The sequence below is a fragment of the Oratosquilla oratoria genome, chromosome 38 (genome assembly GCF_046742065.1).
Source record: "Oratosquilla oratoria isolate Oo_2021 chromosome 38, ASM4674206v1, whole genome shotgun sequence".
Taxonomy (NCBI): domain Eukaryota; kingdom Metazoa; phylum Arthropoda; class Malacostraca; order Stomatopoda; family Squillidae; genus Oratosquilla; species Oratosquilla oratoria.
Window position 1 is genome coordinate 28,713,308 of NC_134814.1, and position 7,900 is coordinate 28,721,207.

Sequence of the window (7,900 nt, forward strand, 5' to 3'; positions counted from 1 at the left end):
TTTCAGCCTCTGAGAAAGCAAATAAGATTCTGGGACTGATTGCGCGATCTTTTGATTTCAAAAGTCCATCACTCATTAACAAGCTATATAAATCGTTAGTTCGTCCACATTTGGAATATGCTGTTTCCGTATGGTCACCGAATCTCATTAAAGATATTGACAGACTGGAAAAAGTACAACGGCGAGCCACAAAACTGATTCCAAATATAAAAAATAAATCATACGAAAATCGGCTAAAACACATGAATCTGTTTTCCCTAAAAAAGCGTAGACTCAGAGGTGACTTGATACAGGTCTTTAAGATTTTAAAGGGAATTGACAACATCAAAAGTGACCAAATTTTCACATTGAATGAGAATCAGACAAGAAACAATGGTCTCAAACTATCCGGAAATAGATTAAATTTGGAAGTAGGTAGAAACAACTTTGCCAACCGTGTAGTAAATGAATGGAATAAACTTCCTGCACAGGTAGTGCAATGTAGTTCAGTTCGAAGCTTTAAGAATCAGTTAGATAAATACCTAAGTAAGATGCTGTAATGATTATAATTTATCTTATATTATTTGTTTTTGTTTTGTTATTATTTGTCTGTCTGATTTTCATTGATTTTGTTTTTGTTTTGTTATCATTTGTCTGTCTGATTTTCATTTATTATTAGTTTTATGTCAATTTATAATTATTTACTATTTACCTGTTTGTTTATTATTCAACTATACCTATGCATTTATTTATGTATTTTATTTGTTATTTACATTATTATAGTTTTTATTCATTGTTTTATTATAAATATGATTTTTTTTTCGCATCCGACCTAGATATGGATCAAAAGGTCTCCTGTCGGCATGCTCCGCCTTTGTAATCCTTTGTAAGAACAAGTGAATCAGACACAAAATACTTAGCTAGATTAGATAGATGGTCAAAAGACACGAATTACTGAGAAGAAAGAAGATATGAAAACGATATCTCCGTTTAATTTACCCCATCAAGAAACTTTAATAAATCGTGACCGAAGCTTTGATAGAAACATACTTAAGAGAAGATAGATGCATGGGGTCTACAGATGAATAACATGAGTGACTAATTGTTAGTGGTATTGGAGCTGTATAAAGCCCTATAAAGATCTCAATTCAAATATGAATTTAGGGGAGGTAGATTATCTAATGCAAGGGTACAGTGAGACTAGAATAATAAATCCATATGTGATGACAGTGGGACAACAGAGGAACTCTACAGGAGAGTATAAGAAAACCGAATTAGGACATAGATAGAAAGTTAGAAGTCCATCCAGGGATACTAGAATTATGTTTTAATTGTAATACTTGGGGACATAAAGCACAAGACTGTTATTATGGAATTATTTGTAGAAATTGCAAACATGAGGGTCATGATGAGTATCAGTGTAGAAACCCATCTTTTTGTATGTTTCGCCAAAGGATAGTCCATAAAACCCATAAATGTAGAAATTTTCGTATGCACCAGGAAACAAGAGGAAAACCCTCAGACACAGAATAAACCAACATTCCAGAACTTCCCATATATATACAAATAGACAGTATTATGTTAAGGATATGAGTGGTAGAAGGGTGAAAGAAAACGCCAACATCAAAGATAGTCATAATTTGACAATTCTAACTGGAAGGACTTCTGTAGCAACTCTCATTGTTGGTAGAGTGTTGAATAAACCTATTCAAATATTTATTGATACAGGATCTGTAGACAACTAATAGAGTTTTAAACCAGTTGAAACCAGGAGTGAAAATCTTGGAATACCAAACCATTACTCATTGCAAGGAGTAACTGGAAATCAGTTAAAAACATTAGGTAAGTTATCTTAAATACAAATGAACATTTGCACATTCCAGTGATAGTTGCAGAAGAATCTGTTTTTCCAGGAGATTTATTGATAGGATTTGCAACTATGAGAAAAGAGAACATGGTCATATGTCCTGCTGACTTAGGGATCTTAGTGAAATCACAGTTAATCCCATTTTTATATCAACCAAACTTAAGACCAGTGACAAGAATCAATGAATCCCTAGACATATATAAGAAAGATAAAAATTTTACTTTAGATAACGAGCCCGAGCGGTCCAGACCAACAGAAAGTAAAGTCAAATACAGTGAACCCAACTCAGGTATTCAAGTAATCCCAAAAATTACCGATTCATCAACTACAAATAAAGCCTTACGAATTGTGGATGGTGGCGTAATAAAGTCGACGTTATTACACTCCATAGCAATTAACAGTGTGAGTGTACAGTTGAAAGGAGTCATTGTAGACAGAAATTTTAACCATCACAGAATCAGAGTATAAGGTTTGAAATTGGACTCAGGTATTTATAAGTCAAATAAGAACATAGAAATATGATTTATTAATAATTTGAATAAAGATATAGTTTTAATGAAAAATACACAAATAGGATGTTTTCAGGTGTGCACAAAACCCATTAAGATTTCAAGTGAGAGTACTGAGGACGTGAAATTACCAATTTCATCAATCTGTTCAGTTCAGGAAGAAATATATTTAGGAAAGAAATACAAGAAGCAATTAGAACCTACTAATTGCCCTGAGTTGGATGAAAGTTTAGTTGGTTTGCTGTGAAGCACAATATGCAATTACTTTGCCGCGGGACGCATTAGGTAAAACAACTGTTTTAAAACATCACATTAAATCAAAACCAGGAACACAGCAAATTTACATACCCACCTACAGAATTCCTCACTCTAAATTAGCAGTATTAGATAAATTTCATCACTGAAATGTTATTGCAGGATATTATTGAACATAGTAAAAGTGAGTCGAACTTTTCTTTGATTTTGGTGCCAAAATAAGATGGTACTATGTGCCCATTTATTGATTATAGGGTTACCATTACCAGAAATGGTGACAGGTTACCATTACCAGAAATAGGGGACATTCTCAGAAGTTTGGGAACTGAGAATAGATATTTTAGCACTATAGATATCAAACCTACTTTTTGGCAAATAGAGTTGCGTGAAGACTCACGCGAGTTCACACCATTTTCCACTCCAACGGGACATTATGAGTTCAAACGAATGCCATTTGGGTTATGTAATAGTCCATTAACTTACATGAGATTAATGAATACAACTCTACATGGGTTTTTAGGAAACACTGCAAGTGTATTCCTAGATGACATTTTAGTAGTTTCCCAGACAGCGGTTGAGCACTTTAAGAAATTAGATTTGATATTATCAAGACTAGTTGAAGCAGGATTGAAAGTGAAACTTAAAAAATGCAAGTTCTTGCAGGACAGTGTTATTTATTTGGGACATAAGATAGATAGACATGGACTTAGTACAGTGAATTCAAAGGTTGAAGTAGTAAGGAATTTTCCAGTTCGAAACGATGTAGAAAAAGTTAGAAGTTTCTTGGGATTGACAGGATATTATATAGCATTTATTCAACGATATCCTGACATTGCTAATTCATTAAGTTCTTTGTTGAAGAAGGACACAAAGTTCATTTGGGGACCTGCACAACAGCAACCTTTTGACAAGTTGAAATATAAACTAACGAGATCTCCAATTTTGATATTTCCAGACTATGATAAAGAATTCATTCGTTACACTGATGCATCTGACATAGGATTAGGAGGAATACTTATGCAAGAGAGAAATGGAACTTTGAAACCAATAGCTTACACTTCAAGACTGTGTAATAATGCAGAGAGAAACTACTCTATAATAGAAAGAGAAACATTAGCAGTAATATATTCATTAGAAAGTTTTAGAGATATGATATTGGGATATCCAATTAGAGTATGGACTGATCATACAGCTATTCAGAATTAATTTTTGCATAAGAATCTTAGGGGTAGACTCGCTAGATGGTTTGCGGTACTTCAGTGCTATGAAGTTAAATTTGAATATATTCCGGGTAGAAAGAACGTTGCGGCAGATGCACTTTCTAGAAACATTAGCCAACAAATGACAGGGTTGATTAATTTTATTTGTAGTATAGAGGAGTTAGTGACTTTAGATGAGGAAATGCTAATAAGAAAACAGAGGGATGATAAAACATGTGACTCAGTAGCCAAGTATTTGATGAACCCGAGGAAATCCTCCAAAACTACAATTTGATTAATGGACTTTTGTATAGAAAAACAGTGGTAAGTAGGAAAGATATTTCTAGAAAACCAGTAAATCAGTTGGTAATACCACAAACTCTTGTAGAAGAGATATTGAAGTTACTTCATGATAGTGATTGTAGTTCACATTCAGGGAAGGATAAGACTTATAGACAAGCACAAATTAAATATTTTGGCCAGGTATGAAGAAAGATTTATAAATGATTATATAGATTTTTTTTTAATGTGTTAAGGTGAAAGGAAATACACCAAAACCCCTATGTGTACATATCCAATTCCATAGAAACCTTGGGAAAGAGTTCACATAGATACATTGGAGTTAACTATGTCTGAGAATGGATATAAATATGTAACTGTTGCCATTGATTATTTTTCAAAATTTTGTATTTTACAACCCATTCTAAATAAGAAGGCTGAAACTATTTCTTCAGTAATGTATGATCAGATAATCTGTAATTTCACTACACCTAAGATCTTAGTTTCAGATAATGGAACTGAATTTAATAACAAAATCTTGGAAAAATATACAGTTTATTTAAGATAAAGAAAGTCAATATATTAGTCAATCATTCACAAAGTAATGGAGTTGTACAGAGGTTATATAAAAAAATTATTACATGTTTTAGAAGTATGATAAGTCCTCATAGTATAACTTGGGATACTTGGATTCCTTGTGTTAAATGTACTCTGAACAACCAAATTAATATAGCAACAGGTGAAACACCTCATTTTATTATTTTTGGGGAAGACAAAACTCTTCCATGTGAAATATTGACTGCAGAGCAGAAACTTGTGTATAATATAGATGATTATATCTCAAATTGGATAAATACCTTTTAAAGTATTCACCAAAGAGTTAGGGAACATATGCAGGAGTATTCACAAGAGATGAAAAAGCAACAACACAAAATAGCACATAAACTAGATTTAAAAATAGGAGATTTAGTTATGGACAAACTACATTCACCCTATAATAAACTTTCACCAAGGTACTCAGGTCCATATAGGGTAATTGATTCTGCAGGTGGAAATTAATATAACCTCTTACATTTAGAAAGCAGGGAATAATTGATAGGCCATTTAGATGATATGAAGAAGGTTAAATTATAGTTTTGGGAAAATTACTGTTGTGATACCCTCTGTATCAACTTTAATGAACTAGAAGCAGAAAGCATTTTTAAGGCAAAAATTAGATCGATGGTAGATCTTCCTAGTCTAAATCTATATAGCCATTCATCGAAACTGTCCTCTACTATCCCCTTTAATCCCTTCTCTAATATCTTTTAATAAAGTTTTGTTATATGTGGTATTAAGGCTATTCTTCTGTAGTTTTTAGTCATCTTTGTCTCGTTTGTTTTTATATATAGGGTATATTAATGATCTATTCCAGTCTTTAAGTACTCTTCCTTCATCCCGGCATTTATTCAAGATGTCCTTTGCCCATAAAATTCCCCCCTCTCTGGTGCTTTTTAATATCTCAGATGGAATCATGTCTTCTCCTGCTGCTTTGCCATTTTTCATTCGATTTAAGGATGATTTTATCTCTTCAACGGTAATTGGATCTTCGTCCGATTCTGAGAGTTCCTCTACATTGTGCTCTGGTTCTTTTTGTTCTACGCTATTTCGTATATTCAACAAGTTTTCGAAGTAGTTTTTCCATCTACTGTCAATTTTCTCGGCGTCTGTTAGTAGCTCTTCTCCATTTTCATCTTTAACAACATATGACGATGGTGCTGATTTCTTTCTGTGATTTTTAGCCAAGTTGTAAATTAGCTTTCTAGTCCCTAGTAAATCCTAGTAAATAAATTTCTCTCCCAATTTTCTCCCCTGTTTTATATTTTTCCTGGTTATTTATTCTCTTCGCTTCTCTTCTAGCTTCCATGTATTCATGTCTATCAATTTGCCTCGTTCTCATCCATTTTCTAAATTTCCTCTTTTTTTTTTTTTGACAGCTTCTTTGACCTTTTCTATCCACCAGGGTGTTTGCTTTTTCTTTTTACCATATGATGTCTTACATTAGATTCCTTCCTCTGAAATTTTTGTGACCGTTGAATGGAGGGCTTTCTAGTCCTCGTCTAAATCTTCTGTTCTAGTATATTATGTTCTACTCTCTCTCAGTCTGCGATGGAGTTTCTCTTTACAGCTTTAAATTTTCGAAATTTCCAACAAAAATCGTTTTGTGGCTTTACTTTTTAGATAATTTGGTTTGGCAAGTTACAGTTTGGCTACGACCAACCTGTGGTCTGAATCACATGAAACCGATGATAATATCTCTGAAAATAGTTTGTTATTTGTTAACATTAGGTCAATCATGGACTTGTCTGTATATTTTTGTTGCATACTATTCCATCTATATACGTCCATTTATGATTTTCTTGATGCTCATAAAAGCTATTCATGACACTTATGTTTTTTAACACACAAAAATCGAGAAGCCGTTCTCTTGCAAGATTCTCTTCGCCAATACTTTACGCTCCTATGGCATGTTCTAATCCTATTCGGTCTTATCCAATATGTCCATGATGATTACATTATAGTCGTATGGCAAGTCATTTCTAATATTCTGTAAATCTTCAATATTTCCCTTTCGTCTACCGGTCTTCCTTGTTGTGGGGCGTAGACTTGTACAAAACTTAAATCTAATTAACTTGTTTTAATAGAAAAAGCCAAAATCCCCTCATTTTTCTGTTCTACCTCCCTTATTCTTTGTGCTAGTTCTTCAGGTAACAATAATCCCACTCCATGTCTAGTGTCTGTACCACCACTATATATTAGCTGGTAGTTATCATATTAGCTGGTAGTTATCATATTAGCTGGTAGTTATCATATAAACCAAAAATGTCGATTTTTCTTTCCTTCATCAGTAAAATCAGTTCTTCTCCCTTCGCTCTAAGCATTCTCACATTTAAAGTTGCAACTTGTAAAATTTTCCTGGCGTTTCAAGAATCATTTCGGGGACAGTGTTCATTTCCGCGCAATATAAATCCTTCAATATAGAATTCATGTCCTTAGACCATCTGTCTAATTTTGCTAAATATTCTGTGTCTGATTCACTTGTTATTATTTTCTTTATCATTCTAACCAAAGACCTGATAGGATCATACTTTGACCTAAAATGTTTAGTGAATGCCTACTTATAAACTTCATATTGGTTGATATCTTTCATTTACTGCAAATTTATCATAAGCCTAACCCTACCTTTCTCAGGATTTACATTTTCTTTTAAAATTTCCATTTTCCTTTTTTCATTTGTTATGTTTTTAGTGACAATTAAAGTGTCGATCAAACTGAGAAACATATTATCTCCCAAGGTGTTTCCATCACCTGAGAATTTGGGAATATTGATACTCGAGGTATGAACCTAGTGCCTCAAAGTACTACCTGTAGTCATACTTTCAGTGTTTTTAAAGTCGACTTGATTCGACTGCCACCTCGTGGATTTCCTCCACGTATATTAACCACGTCTTCCTAGCCCCTCCCGTAGTCCTTCGTTCACCCGTAGTAGTAGCTCGTCCCCTTATTCCTCGTAGTAGTAGCACGTTGTAGACCTTTCTCGTTCACTCATAGTAGTAGCTCGTTGTAGAGCTATCTCGTTCATTCGTTTTGTCGTACCTTGTAGTCAGCATGCGTGAGGTTGCGTGGTCATGTGATGTGTGCTGCCTGCTTATGATTGGGTGCACTGCCTGGTGTACCCGTACATTCGTAGCCATATCCTCCACTAAGTCCTATAGTTTGATACACCAGTCTTATCACTTCGGAAGTGTTTTCTTTTCCCCTAGCTGCTACCA